Below are 18,536 nucleotides of genomic sequence, written 5' to 3'. Positions count from 1 at the left end.
ACAGGTTATAAGAGAATACAGTACAGCACAGGTTATAAGAGAATACAGTACAGCACAGGTTATAAGAGAATACAGTACAGCACAGGTTATAAGAGAATACAGTACAGTACAGGTTATAAGAGAATACAGTACAGCACAGTATATAAGAGAATACAGTACAGCACAGGTCATAAGAGAATACAGTACAGCACAGGTCATAAGAGAATACAGTACAGCATAGGTTATAAGAGAATCCAGTACAGCACAGGTTATAAGAGAATACAGTACAGCACAGGTTATAAGAGAATACAGTACAGCACAGGTTATAAGAGAATACAGTACAGCACAGGTTATAAGAGAATACAGTACAGCACAGGTTATAAGAGAATCCAGTACAGCACAGGTTATAAGAGAATACAGTACAGCACAGGTTATAAGAAAATACAGTACAGCACAGGTTATAAGAGAATCCAGTACAGCACAGGTTATAAGAGAATACAGTACAGCACAGGTTATAAGAGAATACAGTACAGCACAGGTTATAAGAGAATACAGTACAGCACAGGTTATAAGAGAATACAGTACAGCACAGGTTATAAGAGAATACAGTACAGCACAGGTTATAAGAGAATCCAGTGCAGCACAGGTTATAAGAGAATCCAGTACAGCACAGGTTATAAGAGAATCCAGTACAGCACAGGTTATAAGAGAATCCAGTACAGCACAGGTTATAAGAGAATACAGTACAGCACAGGTTATAAGAGAATACAGTACAGCACAGGTTATAAGAGAATACAGTACAGCACAGGTTATAAGAGAATCCAGTGCAGCACAGGTTATAAGAGAATACAGTACAGTACAGGTTATAAGAGAATACAGTACAGCACAGGTTATAAGAGAATCCAGTACAGCACAGGTTATAAGAGAATACAGTACAGCACAGGTTATAAGAGAATCCAGTGCAGCACAGGTTATAAGAGAATACAGTACAGCACAGGTTATAAGAGAATACAGTACAGCACAGGTTATAAGAGAATACAGTACAGCACAGGTTATAAGAGAATACAGTACAGCACAGGTTATAAGAGAATCCAGTACAGCACAGGTTATAAGATAATACAGTACAGTACAGGTTATAAGAGAATACAGTACAGCACAGGTTATAAGAGAATACAGTACAGCACAGGTTATAAGAGAATCCAGTGCAGCACAGGTTATAAGAGAATACAGTACAGCACAGGTTATAAGAGAATACAGTACAGCGCAGGTTATAAGAGAATCCAGTGCAGCACAGGTTATAAGAGAATACAGTACAGCACAGGTTATAAGAGAATACAGTACAGTACAGGTTATAAGAGAATACAGTACAGCGCAGGTTATAAGAGAATACAGTACAGCACAGGTTATAAGAGAATCCAGTACAGCACAGGTTATAAGAGAATACAGTACAGCACAGGTTATAAGAGAATACAGTACAGTACAGGTTATAAGAGAATCCAGTACAGCACAGGTTATAAGAGAATACAGTACAGCACAGGTTATAAGAGAATACAGTACAGCACAGGTTATAAGAGAATACAGTACAGCACAGGTTATAAGAGAATACAGTACAGCACAGGTTATAAGAGAATACAGTACAGCACAGGTTATAAGAGAATACAGTACAGCACAGGTTATAAGAGAATACAGTACAGCACAGGTTATAAGAGAATACAGTACAGCACAGGTTATAAGAGAATACAGTACAGTACAGGATATAAGAGAATCCAGTACAGCACAGGTTATAAGAGAATCCAGTACAGCACAGGTTATAAGAGAATCCAGTACAGCACAGGTTATAAGAGAATACAGTACAGCACAGGTTATAAGAGAATACAGTACAGCACAGGTTATAAGAGAATACAGTACAGCACAGGTTATAAGAGAATACAGTACAGCATAGGTTATAAGAGAATACAGTACAGCACAGGTTATAAGAGAATACAGTACAGCACAGGTTATAAGAGAATACAGTACAGCACAGGTTATAAGAGAATCCAGTGCAGCACAGGTTATAAGAGAATACAGTACAGCACAGGTTATAAGAGAATACAGTACAGCACAGGTTATAAGAGAATACAGTACAGCACAGGTTATAAGAGAATCCAGTGCAGCACAGGTTATAAGAGAATACAGTACAGCACAGTATATAAGAAGTTGTGATAATGAGATAAAAAACTCAAATCCACATTGAGTCCCCTGTTTTTGGAATAAAAAAAAAAACAGTATCATTTTAGCTTCAAATAGTGTATGTTCCTATAGCAGGACAATTTATGGCCTATCTTTCTTGTGAATTCTCCACATTTATTGTCTTGGTGAGATGTAACCTGTGTCTTCTCCTTGTGAGCTTAGATTTGCTTTGGACTTGATAAAGGGAGGAATCCCGAAAGCTTCTCTACAAAATTCTGTTAGTCCAATAAAAAAAGGTATCATATATAAACAGTGGGGCAAAAAAGTATTTAGTCAGCCACCAATTGTGCAAGTTCTCCCACTTTAAAAGATGAGAGAGGCCTGTAATTTTCATCATAGGTATACCTCAACTAAGACAGACAGAATGGGGGGAAAGAATACAGAAAATCACATTGTAGGATTTCTAATGAATTAATTGGTAAATTCCTCTGTAAAATAAGTATTTGGTCACCTACAAACAAGCAAGATTTCTGGCTCTCACAGACCTGTAACTTCTTCTTTAAGAGTCTCCTCTGTCCTCCAATCGTTACCTGTATTAATGGCTCCTGTTTGAACTTGTTATCAGTATGAAAGACACTAGTCCACAACCTCAATCACTCACACTCCAAGCTCCACTATGGCCAAGCAAAGAGCTGTCGAAGGACACTAGAAACAAAATTGTAGACCTGCACCAGGCTGGGAAGACTGAATCTGCAATAGGCAAGCAGCTTGGTGTGAAGAAATCAACTGTGGGAGCAATTATTAGAAATTGAAAGACAAGACCACTGATAATCTCCCTTGATCTGGGGCTCTTCATAAGATCTCACCCTGTGGTGTCAAAATGATCCCAAGAACGGTGAACAAAAATCCCAGAACCACAAGGGGGGACCTAGTGAATGACCTGCAGAGAGCTGGGACAATCAGTAACACATTACGCTGCCAGGGACTCAAATCATGCAGTGCCAGACGTGTCCCCCTGCTTAAGCCAGTACATGTCTGGGCCCGTCTGAAGTTTGCTAGAGAACATTTGGATGATCCAGAAGTGGAATGGGAGAATGCCATATGGTCAGATGAAACCAAAGTAGAACTTTTTGGTAAAAACTCAACTCGTCGTGTTTGGTGGAGAAAGAATGCTGAGTTGCATCCAAAGAACACATACCTACTGTGAAACATGGGGGTGGAAAAATCATTCTTTTGGGCTGTTTTTCAGCAAAGGGACCAGGACGACTGATCCATGTAAAGGAAAGAATGAATGGGGCCATGTATCGTGAGATTTGAGTAAAAACCTCCTTCCATCAGCAAGGGCATAGAAGATGAAAAGTGGTTGGGTCTTTCAGCTTGGCAATGATCCCAAATACACCGCCCGGGTAATGAAGGAGTGGCTTCGTAAGAAGCATTTCAAGGTCCTGGAGTGACCTAGCCAGTCTCCAGATCTCAACCCCATAGAAAGCCTTTGGAGGGAGTTGAAAGTCTGTGTTGCCCAGCATCACGTGGCCTCCGATCACAACAAAGCTCAGTGATGCGCTCTGTGCTGCGATTGCTGACACTGGTCCGTCCAGCAGAACGTTCCGAACTTCGCTGTTTATGTTTACATTCATTGAACCTCGTTCCCACAAGATAGCAAAACACTACGTGCCTGTTTACATCTGCCTTCAGTGAACCTCGCTTCCCTACAGCACTGCCGGTTCACGGCGTGAACAGGCATGCTGTGAACTTTAGTTGTTATGACGATTCTTTGATGTTTATGCATATTATATGTTCCTTTTGTATGCAAGTTACTCATAATACTGTATGATTCTATTTGATATTGTCTTTTTACTAATCTCTGGAGCTAGTTAAGAGTTGTGTGGGGCAGCGTAACTCCACCCACCTATAAACTGGCGCCCATTTTGTTCTACAAATATGTCGTTTGTGTAATACATTGTATGTCAATCTGAGGAAGGAGGACTGTACCTCCGAAACGCGTCATCGGTCCTTTCCTTCAAATAAACATACAGTATTGCCTACTGGGACTTCAACAATAGTCTGTTTTGGATATCACTTTATTTCTGCTGGAACAAAGAACAGCGCCTGATGCTTAGGTCCTTTTGCCGTATGAATTGCTTCTTCAGACGAGACTGGGTATCCTGTTCCTGTGACCCATCGGGCTTTTCAGTTCTTCTCCAGGAACATATTGGTACCCTTATCCTGGGGTGATAAGCGCTTATTATCTGTCACAAGATGAGTGGCGTTCTGTATGGCCGGCGTCAGTTCCCCCCTCCCCCCACCTCTCCACTTGGTGTCTTAGGTAATATATGGGGTGCGTTCCCCCGCTTTTTCTATTTTATTTTTAAGCTACCTAAAGACACCTTCATAGGTCTTGTGAAGTCTATGGGGAAAATTTATCAACACCTGTTCAGAGGAAAAGTTGCCCAGTTGCCCATAGCAACCAATCAGATTGCTTCTTTCATTTTTCACAGGCCTTCCTAAAAATGAAAGAAGTGATCTGATTGGTTGCTATGGGCAACTGGACAACTTTTCCCCTGGACAGGTTTTGATAAATCTCCCCCTATGTCTCTAAGGGTCAGACCTGTTATGGCCACACGAGGGGGGCTACACAATATTAGGTGTTGGTGTTATGTCTTATCAGAGTATATATATATATATATATATATATATATATATATATATATATAGATCAGAGGCCGTGTGATAAATGTACATGGATAGTGATGGGATCGTCACCTTTGATGAATGGAGGAGTGTGCTCCTGTGTGTTTGGTGCTTCTAGATAAGACACTACCTGTAGTTCGTGACGCCATACTTCATGGCCTCATTAATCCTTCCTGTCACGGCGGCAGCAGCTTCACATCACTACACCTGCGACTTTCTAATTTTAGTTCTGCTGACTGCAGAGCCTTGTGTTAATTATAAGAGACCCGCAATCTTTCGTTTTCTATTAAGACGTGTCTTATAAGTGGTGAGTGGATCAATAAGTAGGCCAGTTAAGCCCAGATACATAAAGGGGTACTCCGCTGCTCAGCGTCTAAAACAAACTGTTCCGAACGCTGGAGCCGGCCCCGGGAGCTCATGATGTCATAGCCCGCCCCCTAATGACATAACACTCCGCCCCCTCCATGCAAGTCCACGGGAGGGGGCGTGACGGCCGTCACGCCCCCTCCCGTAGACTTGCATTGAGGGGGCGGGGCTATGACATCACGAGCTCCCGGCGCCGGCTCCAGCGTTCGGAACAGTTTGTTCCAAACGTTGAGGAGTGGAGTACCCCTTTAACTTCCTCCTGTGAATTCATACAGGATTGAAAGGTAACCATGCAACAAGTTGGGCCTGTGTCTTATCTACATTTAACCTTCTTCACTGTTGCTATTATTCATTGATAGGTAATATTCATCTGCCGTAATGAGTTCTCCGACACACCATGCCCCCCCCCACCCCTTCCCCCCACCCGTTCCCATTCAATCAGTCTTTTAGGGCACTTTACCAATATAAAATAAATTGGCTGGTAATAGGCAGACGGGGCAGGTTATTATTTTCTCAGAACGTCGCCTTGATGATATTAAAGCCTAATTGTTTTCCATGATCAATTATTCAGTGTTTGCGTTGCAGAGAGAGGTGGCTTAAAATGGGAAGATTGATTCCCAACATTAAGAATCATCTTACGGGAGAAGCGCGGTCTGCGAAAACGTCATTAAGAATAATCTAAGGCCTTGTGCACGTGTTTGCTGCCACCAAGGTATATTCATACATGAACTAATGCAAAGGCAAACTGATCGGCACAAAATCGGTATTAAGTCCTTAAAGGGGTACTCCAGTGGAAAGCTTTTTTTTTTTTTTTTAAATAAACTGGTGCCAGAAAGTTAAACAGATTTGTAAATTACTTCTATTTAAAATCTTAATCCTTCCAGTACTTATCAGCTGCTGTATACTACAGAGGAAGTTGTGTAGTTATTTCTAATCTGACCACAGTACTCTCTGCTGACACCTGTGTCCGTGTCAGGAACTGTCCAGAGCAGAAGCAAATCCCTATAGCAAACCTCTCCTGCTCTGGACAGTTCCTGACATGGAGAGAGGTGTCAGCAGAGAGCACTGTGGCCAGACTGGAAAGAACTACACAACTTCCTCTGTAGTATACAGCAGCTGATAAGTACTGGAAAGATTGAGATTTTTTATATAGAAGTAATTTACAAATCTGTTTAACTTTTTGGCACAAGTTGATTTAAAAAAAAATTGTTTTCCACCAGAGTAACCCTTTAAGCAAAATGTAGGTTTGCAACCATAGGGGTCACTGTTATGACAGAATCCGTTGTGATTAGGCTTATTTGATGCATAAGTACAGGGGCATTCCTCACCTGGCATTCAGGGGACCCGGGTTGGGATCCATCTTTCTCCTAGTTCAGGGCAACTGGAGAGAACCACCTGGGCCCTAGTCTCTGAGAGGGTCCAAATGCTCCTAAATCTTATGAAAAAATCCACAAAAATGGCACATGATAGGTCAAGGACCTTTTTCAGAAGTTGCACTGGGTCAAAATAGGCTGCATTCACACCTCGTTTTTTACATACGGGTGCCGGATCCGGTTGGGGGAGGGGAAAACCGGGCGCTCCCGTACCCCAGCTGGATAAGCCTGTAACTCCATTTACTCTAATGAGCTGACCGGAGTCAAACGGTGACTCCAGTCGGCTCAGTTTATACTACGGTTTTAGGTCCGGTCAGGAAACCGCATACTGGTCAATACTGTCGGCTCATTAGAGTAAATGGAGTCACGGGTTGATCCGGCTGCGGTACGGGAGCGCCCGGTTTTCCCCCGTATGTAAAAAACGAGGTGTGAATGCAGCTGTTACGCCTAGCGCTCCGGGTCCCCGCTCCTCCCCGGAGCGCTCACGGCGTCTTTCTCCCTGCAGCGCCCCGGTCAGTCCCGCTGACCGGGAGCGCTGCACTGTCATGGCCGTCGGGGATGCGATTCGCACAGCGGGACGCGCCCGCTCGCGAATCGCATCCCAGGTCACTTACCCGTCCCGGTCCCCTGCTGTCATGTGCTGGCGCGCGCGGCTCCGCTCTCTAGGGCGCGCGCGCGCCAGCTCTCTGAGACTTAAAGGGCCAGTGCACCAATGATTGGTGCCTGGCCCAATTAGCTTAATTGGCTTCCACCTGCTCCCTGGCTATATCTGATCTCCTCCCTTGCCGGATCTTGTTGCCTTGTGCCAGTGAAAGCGTTTAGTGTGTCCAAATCCTGTGTTACCTGAACTTCTGCTATCCATCCTGACTACGAACCTTGCCGCCTGCCCCCGACCTTCTGCTACGTCTGACCTTGCCTCTGCCTAGTCCTTCTGTCCCACGCCTTCTCAGCAGTCAGCGAGGTTGAGCCGTTGCTAGTGGATACGACCTGGTTGCTACTGCCGCAGCAAGACCATCCCGCTTTGCGGTGGGCTCTGGTGAAAACCAGTAGCCTCTTAGAACCGGTCCACTAGCACGGTCCACGCCAATCCCTCGCTGACACAGCGGATCCACAACCCGTAAGCCGAATCGTGACAGCAGCCTAAGTTATGATACCTGCAGTACCTGTACTCATATACTAAGACCCAGAAGAATAGGAATTGTTACGATTCGGCAGGCTGGATGTGGATCCTCTGTGTCAGCGAGGGATTGGCGTGGACCGTGTCGGTGGACCGGTTCTAAGATGCTACTGGTTTTCACCAGAGCCCGCCGCAAAGCGGGATGGTCTTGCTGCGGCGGTAGCAACCAGGTCGTATCCACCGGCAACGGCTCAACCTCACTGACTGCTGAGAAGGCGTGGGGCAGAAGGACTAGGCAGAGGCAAGGTCAGACGTAGCAGAAGGTCAGGGCAGGCGGCAAGGTTCGTAGTCAATAGCAATAGCAGAAGGTCTGGAACACAGGCTTTGGACAACACTAAACGCTTTCTCTGGCACAAGGCAACAAGATCCGGCAAGGAAGGAAAGGGGAAGTGAGGTTAAATAGACAGGGAGCAGATGGAAGCTAATAGACTGATTGGGCCAGGCACCAATCATTGGTGCACTGGCCCTTTAAATCTTAGAGAGCTGGCGCACGTGCGCCCTAGAGAGCGGAGCCGCGCGCGCCAGAACGTGACAGCCGGGGACCGGGATGGGTAAGTGGCTTGGGATGCGATTCGCGAGCGGGCACGTCCCGCTATGCGAATCGCATCCCCATCGTGAATGTCAGTGCAGCGCTCCCGGTCAGCGGGTCTGACCGGGGCGCTGCAGAGAGGAGAACGCCACGAGCGCTCCGGGGAGGAGCAGGGACCCGGAGCGCTCGGCGTAACAGTACCCCCCCCCCCCCCTTAGGTCTCCCCCTCTTTTTGTCTCCTTGTCCCTTCAAATGAGACGAGAACATAGCGCCTCTTGAGTTTCCTTCCGGAACAAACAGAAGTCCTGGGTAGATACATCAGCGGCAGGTAATCCAGAAGAAGTGGGAATGGGGAGGGGGGGCAGAGGGTGAAGCTTGTCACGGGGCAGAGTGTCACCAGGAAGGGGGCTATGAGGAGCAGATGTGAGGCATCGTTTGTGACAAGCAGGACCCCAATTCTTGATCTCCCCGGTGGTCCAGTCAAGGGTGGGAGAATGACGCTGGAGCCATGGCAGACCGAGGAGGACTTCAGAGGTGCAGTTGGGCAGAACAAAAAATTCAATTTTCTCATGATGCAGTCCAATGCTCATAAGCAAGGGCTCTGTGCGGTAACGCACAGTGCAGTCCAACTTCACTCCGTTGACCGAAGAAATGTAGAGCGGCTTGACGAGACAGGTCACCGGGATGCAGAACCTATTAACCAAAGAGGGCAGAATAAAATTTCCAGCAGAACCAGAGTACAAGAAGGCCACAGCTGAGAAGGAGGAGTTGGCAGAAGGAGCAATCCGCACGGACACAGTGAGACGTGGAGAAGCAGAATTCACACCAAGGGACGCCACTCCCATTTGAACAGGGTGCGTGCGTGCGTTTCCCAGACGTGGAGGACGAATAGGGCAATCCACCAAGAAATGCTTGGTACTAGCGCAGTACAGACATAAATTTTTATCTCTGCGGCGAGTCCTCTCTTCATGGGTCAGGCGAGACCGATCCACTTGCATAGTGTTACGCCGAGCGCTCCGGGTCCCCGCTCCTCCCCGGAGCGCTCGCAGCGTTCTCTCATTCGCAGCGCCCCGGTCAGACCTGCTGACCGGGTGCGCTGCGATATTACTCCCAGCCGGGATGCGATTCGCGATGCGGGACGCGCCCGCTCGCGATGCGCATCTCGGCTCCCGTACCTGACCCGTTCCCCGTCTGTGTTGTCCCGGCGCGCGCGGCCCCGCTCCTTAGGGCGCGCGCGCGCCGGGTCTCTGCCATTTAAAGGGCCGCTGCGCCACTGATTGGCGCAGCAGGCCTAATCAGTATTCTGGTGGATACGACCTGGTTGCTACCGCCGCTGCAAGACCATCCCGCTTTGCGGCGGGCTCTGGTGAATACCAGTAGCAACTTAGAACCGGTCCACCAACACGGTCCACGCCAATCCCTCTCTGGCACAGAGGATCCACCTCCAGCCAGCCGAATCGTGACAGTAGATCCGGCCATGGATTCCGCTGAAGTCCCACTGACAGTTGTCGCCGACCTCACCACGGTGGTCGCCCAGCAGTCGCAACAGATAGCGCAACAAGGTCACCAGCTGTCTCAACTGACCGTGATGCTACAGCAGCTATTACCACAGCTCCAGCAACAATCTCCTCCGCCAGCTCCTGCACCTCCTCCGCAGCGAGTGGCCGCTTCCGGCTTACGATTATCCTTGCCGGATAAATTTGATGGGGACTCTAAGTTTTGCCGTGGCTTTCTTTCGCAATGTTCCCTGCACTTGGAGATGATGTCGGACCAGTTTCCAACTGAAAGGTCTAAGGTGGCTTTCGTAGTCAGCCTTCTGTCTGGGAAAGCTCTGTCATGGGCCACACCGCTCTGGGACCGCAATGACCCTGTCACTGCCTCTGTACACTCCTTCTTCACGGAGATCCGAAGTGTCTCTGAGGAACTTGCCCGAGCCTCTTCTGCTGAGACTGCCCTGCTGAACCTGGTCCAGGGTAATTCTTCTGTTGGCGAGTACGCCATCCAATTCCGTACTCTTGCCTCCGAATTATCCTGAAATAATGAGGCCCTCTGCGCGACCTTTAAAAAAGGCCTATCCAGCAACATTAAAGATGTGCTGGCCGCACGAGAAATTCCTGCTAACCTGCATGAACTTATTCATCTTGCCACCCGCATTGACATGCGTTTTTCCGAAAGGCGTCAGGAGCTCCGCCAGGATATGGACTTTGTTCGCACGAGGCGGTTTCTCTCCCCGGCTCCTCTCTCCTCTGGTCCTCTGCAATCCGTTCCTGTGCCTCCCGCCGTGGAGGCTATGCAAGTTGACCGGTCTCGCTTGACACCTCAAGAGAGGACACAACGCCGCATGGAGAACCTATGCCTGTACTGTGCCGGTACCGAACACTTCTTGAAAGATTGTCCTATCCGTCCTCCCCGCCTGGAAAGACGTATGCTGACTCCGCACAAAGATGAGACAGTTCTTGATGTCTACTCTGCTTCTCCACGCCTTACTGTGCCTGTGCGGATATCTTCCTCTACCTTCTCCTTCTCTGCTACGGCCTTCTTGGATTCCGGATCTGCAGGAAATGTTATTTTGGCCTCTCTCATCAACAGGTTCAACATCCCGGTGACCAGTCTCGCCAGACCCCTCTACATCAATTCTGTTAACAATGAAAGATTGGACTGTACCGTGCGTTACCGCACGGAACCTCTCCTAATGTGCATCGGACCTCATCACGAAAAAATTTAATTTTTGGTCCTCTCCAACTGCACTTCTGAAATTCTTCTTGGATTACCGTGGCTTCAACGCCATTCCCCAACCCTTGATTGGTCCACAGGAGAAATCAAGAACTGGGGTACTTCTTGTCACAAGGACTGTCTTAAATCGGTTCCCAGTACTCCTTGCCGTGACCCTGTGGTTCCCCCTGTATCCGGTCTTCCTAAGGCTTATATGGACTATTCTGACGTTTTTTGCAAAAAGCAAGCTGAGACTTTGCCTCCTCACAGGCCTTATGACTGTCCTATTGACCTCCTCCCGGGTACTACCCCACCCCGGGGCAGAATCTATCCTCTGTCTGCTCCTGAGACTCTTGCCATGTCGGAGTACATCCAGGAGAATTTAAAAAAGGGGTTTATCTGCAAGTCCTCCTCTCCTGCCGGAGCTGGATTTTTTTTTGTGTCCAAAAAAGATGGCTCCCTACGTCCTTGTATTGATTACCGCGGACTTAATAAAATCACGGTAAAAAACCGCTACCCCTTACCTCTTATCTCGGAACTCTTTGATCGCTTACAAGGTGCCCACATCTTTACCAAACTGGACTTAAGAGGTGCTTATAATCTCATCCGCATCAGGGAGGGGGACGAATGGAAGACCGCATTTAACACCAGAGATGGACACTTTGAGTATCTGGTCATGCCCTTTGGCCTATGCAACGCCCCTGCCGTCTTCCAAGACTTTGTTAATGATATTTTTCGTGATCTCCTATATTCCTGTGTTGTGGTTTATCTGGACGATATTCTGATTTTTTCTGCCAACTTAGAAGAACACCGCCAGCATGTCCGCATGGTTCTTCAGAGACTTTCTGCCAAAATGGAGAAATGTCTGTTTGAATGTCAATCTCTTCCTTTCCTAGGATACTTGGTCTCTAGCCAGGGACTACAAATGGACCCAGATAAACTCTCTGCCGTCTTAGATTGGCCACGCCCCTCCGGACTCCGTGCTATCCAACGTTTTTTGGGGTTCGCCAATTATTACAGACAGTTTATTCCACACTTTTCCACTATTGTGGCTCCTATCGTGGCTTTAACCAAGAAAAATGCCAATCCCAAGGCCTGGTCCCCCCAAGCGGAAGACGCATTTAAACATCTCAAGTCTGCCTTTTCTTCCGCTCCCGTGCTCTCCAGACCTGACCCATCTAAACCCTTCCTATTGGAGGTAGATGCCTCCTCAGTGGGAGCTGGAGCTGTCCTTCTACAAAAAAATTCTTCCGGGCATGCTGTGACTTGTGGTTTTTTTTCTAGGACCTTCTCCCCGGCGGAGAGAAACTATTCCATCGGGGATCGAGAACTACTGGCCATTAAATTGGCGCTTGAGGAATAGAGGCACCTGCTGGAGGGATCAAAATTTCCAGTTATCATATACACTGATCACAAGAATCTCTCCTATCTCCAGTCTGCCCAACGACTGAACCCTCGCCAGGCTAGGTGGTCGTTGTTCTTTGCCCGTTTTAACTTTGAAATCCATTTTCGCCCTGCTGACAAGAACATTAGGGCCGATGCCCTCTCTCGTTCTTCTGATGCCTCTGAAGTAGAGGTCTCTCCGCAACACATCATTCCTCCGGACTGTCTGATCTCCACTTCTCCAGCTTCCATCAGGCAAACTCCTCCAGGGAAGACCTTCGTTTCTCCACGCCAGCGTCTCGGGATTCTCAAATGGGGACACTCCTCCCACCTCGCAGGCCATGTGGGCATCAAAAAATCCTTGCAACTCATCTCTCGATTTTATTGGTGGCCGACTCTGGAGACTGATGTTATTGATTTTGTGCGGGCCTGTACTGTCTGTGCCCGGGATAAGACTCCTCGCCAGAAGCCCGCTGGTCTTCTTCATCCTCTGCCTGTTCCTGAACAGCCTTGGTCACAGATTGGTATGGACTTTATTACGGACTTGCCCTCATCCCGTGGCAACACAGTTGTTTGGGTGGTCGTTGATCGATTTTCCAAGATGGCACATTTTATTCCTCTTCCTGGTCTTCCTTCAGCGCCTCAGTTGGCAAAGCAATTTTTTGTACACATTTTTCGCCTTCACGGTTTGCCCACGCATATCGTCTCAGATAGAGGCGTCCAATTCGTGTCTAAATTCTGGAGGGCCCTCTGTAAACAGCTCAAGATCAAATGATCATCCCCAATCCAATGGGCAAGTAGAAAGAGTTAATCAGGTCCTGGGTGACTATTTACGGCATTTTGTTTCCTCCCGCCAGGATGACTGGGCAGATCTTCTACCATGGGCCGAATTCTCATACAACTTCAGAGTCTCCGAATCTTCTGCTAAATCCCCATTTTTTGTGGTGTACGGCCGTCACCCTCTTCCTCCCCTCCCTACTCCCTTGCCCTCTGGTTTGCCCGCTGTGGATGAAGTGACTCGTGATCTTTCCACCATATGGAAAGAGACCCAAAATTCTCTTTTACAGGCTTCATCCCGGATGAAAAGATTTGCTGATAAAAAAAGAAGAACTCCCCCCATTTTTGCTCCCGGAGACAAGGTATGGCTCTCCGCTAAATATGTCCGCTTTCGTGTCCCCAGTTATAAACTGGGACCACGCTATCTTGGTCCTTTCAAAATCAAGTGCCAGATCAACCCTGTCTCTTACAAACTCCTTCTTCCTCCTTCTCTCCGTATTCCCAATGCCTTCCATGTCTCTCTCCTTAAACCACTCATCCTTAACCGCTTCTCTCCCAAACTTGTTTCTCCCACTCCAGTTTCCGGATCTTCTGACGTCTTTTCTGTGAAGGAGATTCTAGCATCCAAGACGGTCAGAGGTAAAAGATTCTTCTTGGTCGACTGGGAGAATTGCGGCCCTGAGGAGAGATCCTGGGAACCTGAGGACAACATCCTGGACAAAAGTCTTATCCTCAGGTTCTCAGGCTCCAAAAAGAGGGGGAGACCCAAGGGGGGGGGGTACTGTTACGCCGAGCGCTCCGGGTCCCCGCTCCTCCCCGGAGCGCTCGCAGCGTACTCTCATTCGCAGCGCCCCGGTCAGACCTGCTGACCGGGTGCGCTGCGATATTACTCCCAGCCGGGATGCGATTCGCGATGCGGGACGCGCCCGCTCGCGATGCGCATCTCGGCTCCCGTACCTGACCCGTTCCCCGCCTGTGTTGTCCCGGCGCGCGCAGCCCCGCTCCTTGGCGCAGCAGGCCTAATCAGTATTCTCACCTGTGCACTCCCTACTTATACCTCACTTCCCCTGCACTCCCTCGCCGGATCTTGTTGCCATTGTGCCAGTGAAAGCGTTTCCTTGTGTGTTCCTAGCCTGTGTTCCAGACCTCCTGCCGTTGCCCCTGACTACGATCCTTGCTGCCTGCCCTGACCTTCTGCTCCGTCCGACCTTACTCTTGTCTACTCCCTTGTACCGCGCCTATCTTCAGCAGTCAGAGAGGTTGAGCCATTGCTGGTGGATACGACCTGGTTGCTACCGCCGCTGCAAGACCATCCCGCTTTGCGGTGGGCTCTGGTGAATACCAGTAGCAACTTAGAACCGGTCCACCAACACGGTCCACGCCAATCCCTCTCTGGCACAGAGGATCCACCTCCAGCCAGCCGAATCGTGACACATAGCCTCCTCTGCGGGAGGCACAGGGGTAGATTGCAAAGGATACTGGGAGAGAGGTGCCCAGAGATCAAGGTCCTTTTCCTGGCGGAGCTCCTGGTATCTTTCAGAAAAACGCTTGTCAATGCGGGTGGCCAAAAGGATAAGTTCTGACAGGTTAGCTGGAATTTCTCGTGCGGCCAGCACATCCTTGATGTTACTGGATAGGCCTTTTTTAAAGGTCGCGCAGAGGGCCTCGTTGTTCCAGGATAATTCAGAGGCGAGGGTACGAAATTGGATGGCGTATTCGCCTACAGAAGAATTTCCCTGGGCCAGGTTCAGCAAGGCAGTTTCGGCAGAAGAAGCTCGGGCTGGTTCCTCGAAGACACTACAGACTTCAGCGAAGAAGTACTGGACTGTGGCAGGATCATTGCGGTCCCAGAGCGGTGTGGCCCAAGACAAGGCCTTTCCAGACAGAGGACTAACTACGAACGCCACCTTAGACCGTTCTGTAGGAAATTGGTCCGACAACATCTCCATATGTAGGGAACATTGAGACAGGAAACCACGGCAGAGTCTAGAGTCCCCATCAAATTTGTACGGCAGGGACAAGCGGAGGCTAGGAGCGGCCACTCGCTACGGAGGAGGTGCAGGAGCTGGCGGAGGAGATGGTTGCTGCTGTAGCAGTGGCAGAAGTTGCTGTAACATGGCGGTCAACTCCGACAGCTGCTGTCCTTGTTGGGCAATTTGCTGAGATTGCTGGTCGACCACCGTGGGTAGGTCAGCGAGACTTGGCAGCGGCACCTCAGCGGGATCCATGGCCGGATCTACTGTTACGATTCGGCAGGCTGGATGTGGATCCTCTGTGTCAGCGAGAGATTGGCGTGGACCATGTCGGTGGACCGGTTCTAGGTTGCTACTGGTTTTCACCAGAGCCCGCCACAACGCGGGATGGTCTTGCTGCGGCGGTAGCAACCAGGTCGTATCCACCGGCAACGGCTCAACCTCACTGACTGCTGAGAAGGCGTGGGACAGAAGGACTAGGCAGAAGCAAGGTCAGACGTAGCAGAAGGTCGGGGCAGGCGGCAAGGTTCGTAGTCAATAGCAATATCAGAAGGTCTGGAACACAGGCTTTGGACAACACTAAACGCTTTCTCTGGCACAAGGCAACAAGATCCGGCAAGGAAGTAAAGGGGAAGTGAGGTTAAATAGACAGGGAGCAGGTGGAAGCTAATAGACTGATTGGTCCAGGCACCAATCATTGGTGCACTGGCCCTTTAAATCTTAGAGAGCTGGCACACGCGCGCCCTAGAGAGCGGAGCCGCGCGCGCCAGAACGTGACAGCCGGGGACCGGGACGGGTAAGTGGCTTGGGATGGGATTCGCGAGCGGGCGCGCCCCGCTATGCGAATCGCATCCCCATCGTGAATGTCAGTGCAGCGCTCCCAGTCAGCGGGTCTGACCGGGGCGCTGCAGAGAGGAGAACTCCGTGAGCGCTCCGGGGAGGAGCAGGGACCCGGAGCGCTCGGCGTAACAGGAATATGGCCCATAGAGGTAAGAACACCTGATAGTGTGCTATACTTGTTCACCTGATTTTAGCCACTTTTGTATACAGACGTGGACAAAATTGTTAGTACCCTTTCATTAAAGAGAGAAAAACCCACAATGCTCCTGAAATGACTTGGAACTGACAAAAATAATAAATGAATAACAATTTACTGATACAATCAGACTTTGCTTTTGAATTGAATGCACAGCAGAATTATGTAAAAAATAAATAAATAAATAAATTATTAAAACTGGACAGAAATGATGGTCCCTGAACTTAATATTTTGTGCACAACCTTTTGGGCAATGGCTACAATCCAGTGATTTCTGTAACTCTCTATGACACGTCTGCACTTGTCTCCAGGTATGTTGTCCCACTCCTCATAAGATCCTGCTCCAGCTGTCTCAGGTGTGAAGGTGTCTTCTCCAGACTGCAGGTATCTTGGCCCACTACACATAAGATCCTGCTCCAGCTGTCTCAGGTGTGAAGGTGTCTTCTCCAGACTGCAGGTATCTTGGCCCACTCCTCATAAGATCCTGCTCCAGCTGTCTCAGGTGTGAAGGTGTCTTTTCCAGACTGCAGGTATCTTGGCCCACTCCTCATAAGATCCTGCTCCAGCTGTCTCAGGTGTGAAAGTGTCTTCTCCAGACTGCAGGTATCTTGGCCCACTCCTCATAAGATCCTGCTCCAGCTGTCTCAGGTGTGAAGGTGTCTTCTCCAGACTGCAGGTATCTTGGCCCACTCCTCATAAGATTCTCCTCCAGCTGTCTCAGGTGTGAAGGTGTCTTCTCCAGACTGCAGGTATCTTGGCCCACTCCTCATAAGATTCTGCTCCAGCTGTCTCAGGTGTGAAGTTGTCTTCTCCAGACTGCAGGTATCTTGGCCCACTCCTCATAAGATACTGCTCCAGCTGTCTCAGGTGTGAAGGTGTCTTCTCCAGACTGCAGGTATCTTGGCCCACTCCTCATAAGATACTGCTCCAGCTGTCTCAGGTGTGAAGGTGTCTTCTCCAGAATGCAGGTATCTTGGCCCACTCCTCATAAGATCCTGCTCCAGCTTTTTCAGGTCTGATAGTGTCTTCTCCAGGCGGCAGGTTTCAGCTCCTACCACCGATGATCAATAGGATTCAGATCAGGGCTCATAGAAGCAATTTTAGAATAGTCCAATGTTTTCCTCTTTGCCATTCTTGGGTGCTTTTAGCTGTGTGTTTTGGGCCATTATCCTGTTGGAGGACCTATTAAAAAAAATTTAAAAACCAAACCCACGTTTTGGAAAATTATCTGAAAATGGTAAACAGTGTAAAGGAACAGAGATTACAGGGAAAAACATTAATAAATAAAGTAAAATTAATTTCCTCATACTTGTTTTACCAAAATTTACATGGAACTCCCATAGTATATGAAGTTATTTTTTGCCAGAGATCTACCTTAACCCCTTAACAACGCAGGACGTATATTTACGTCCTGCGCCGGCTCCCACGATATAACACAGGATCACGCGGTGACCCCACGTCATATCGGGTCGGTCCCGGCTGCTATCAATGGCTGGGACCCGCAGCTAATACTGGACATGACCGCGATCGGCATTAACCCTTTAGATGTGCCAATCAAAGTTGATCGCCGCATCTAAAGGGAAAGTAAAACCTTCCCGGCAGCTCAGTTGGGCTGATCGGGACCACCGCGGTGAAACCGTGGTGTTCCGATCAGCTGTACGGACACGAGGAGGGTCCCTACCTGCCTCCTCGTTGTCCGATCTTTGATTCACTGCTCCGTGCCTGAGATCCAGGCAGGAGCAGTGGAGTGCCGATAACACTGATCAATGGAATGCTATGGCATAGCATTGATCAGTGTCTGCAATCAATGTACTGCATGCTATAGTCTCCTGAAGGGGCTATAACATAGCAAAAAAAAGTGTAAAAAAAATTGTTAATAAATGGGATTTAACCCCTAATAAAGGTTGGAATCACCCCCCTTTCCCCATAAAATAAAAAAAACTATGTAAATAAAAATAAATATTAACATATGTGGTATCGCCGCGTGCGTAAATGTCCAAACTATAAAAATATAACATTAATTAAACTGCACGGTCAATGGCGTACACGTAAAAAAATTCCAAAGTCTAAAATAGCGTATTTTAGTCACTTTTTATACCATAAAAAAATGAATAAAAAGCGATCAAAAAGTCCGATGAAAACAAAAATGGTGCCGATAAAAACTTCAGATCATGGCGCAAAAAATAAAACATTTTTAAAGTATTCATTTTCGTGCATGTACTTATGATTTTTTCCAGAAGTAAGACAAAATCAAACCTATATAAGTAGGGTATGATTTTAATTGTATGGACCTACAGAATAAAGATAAGGTGTCATTGTTACCGAAAAATGTACTGTGTAGAAATGGAAGCCCCTAAAACTTACAAAATTA

This window comes from Hyla sarda, chromosome 7 (genome assembly GCF_029499605.1).
Source record: "Hyla sarda isolate aHylSar1 chromosome 7, aHylSar1.hap1, whole genome shotgun sequence".
NCBI classification, from domain to species: Eukaryota; Metazoa; Chordata; class Amphibia; order Anura; family Hylidae; genus Hyla; species Hyla sarda.
This window is presented reverse-complemented; position numbering follows the sequence as displayed.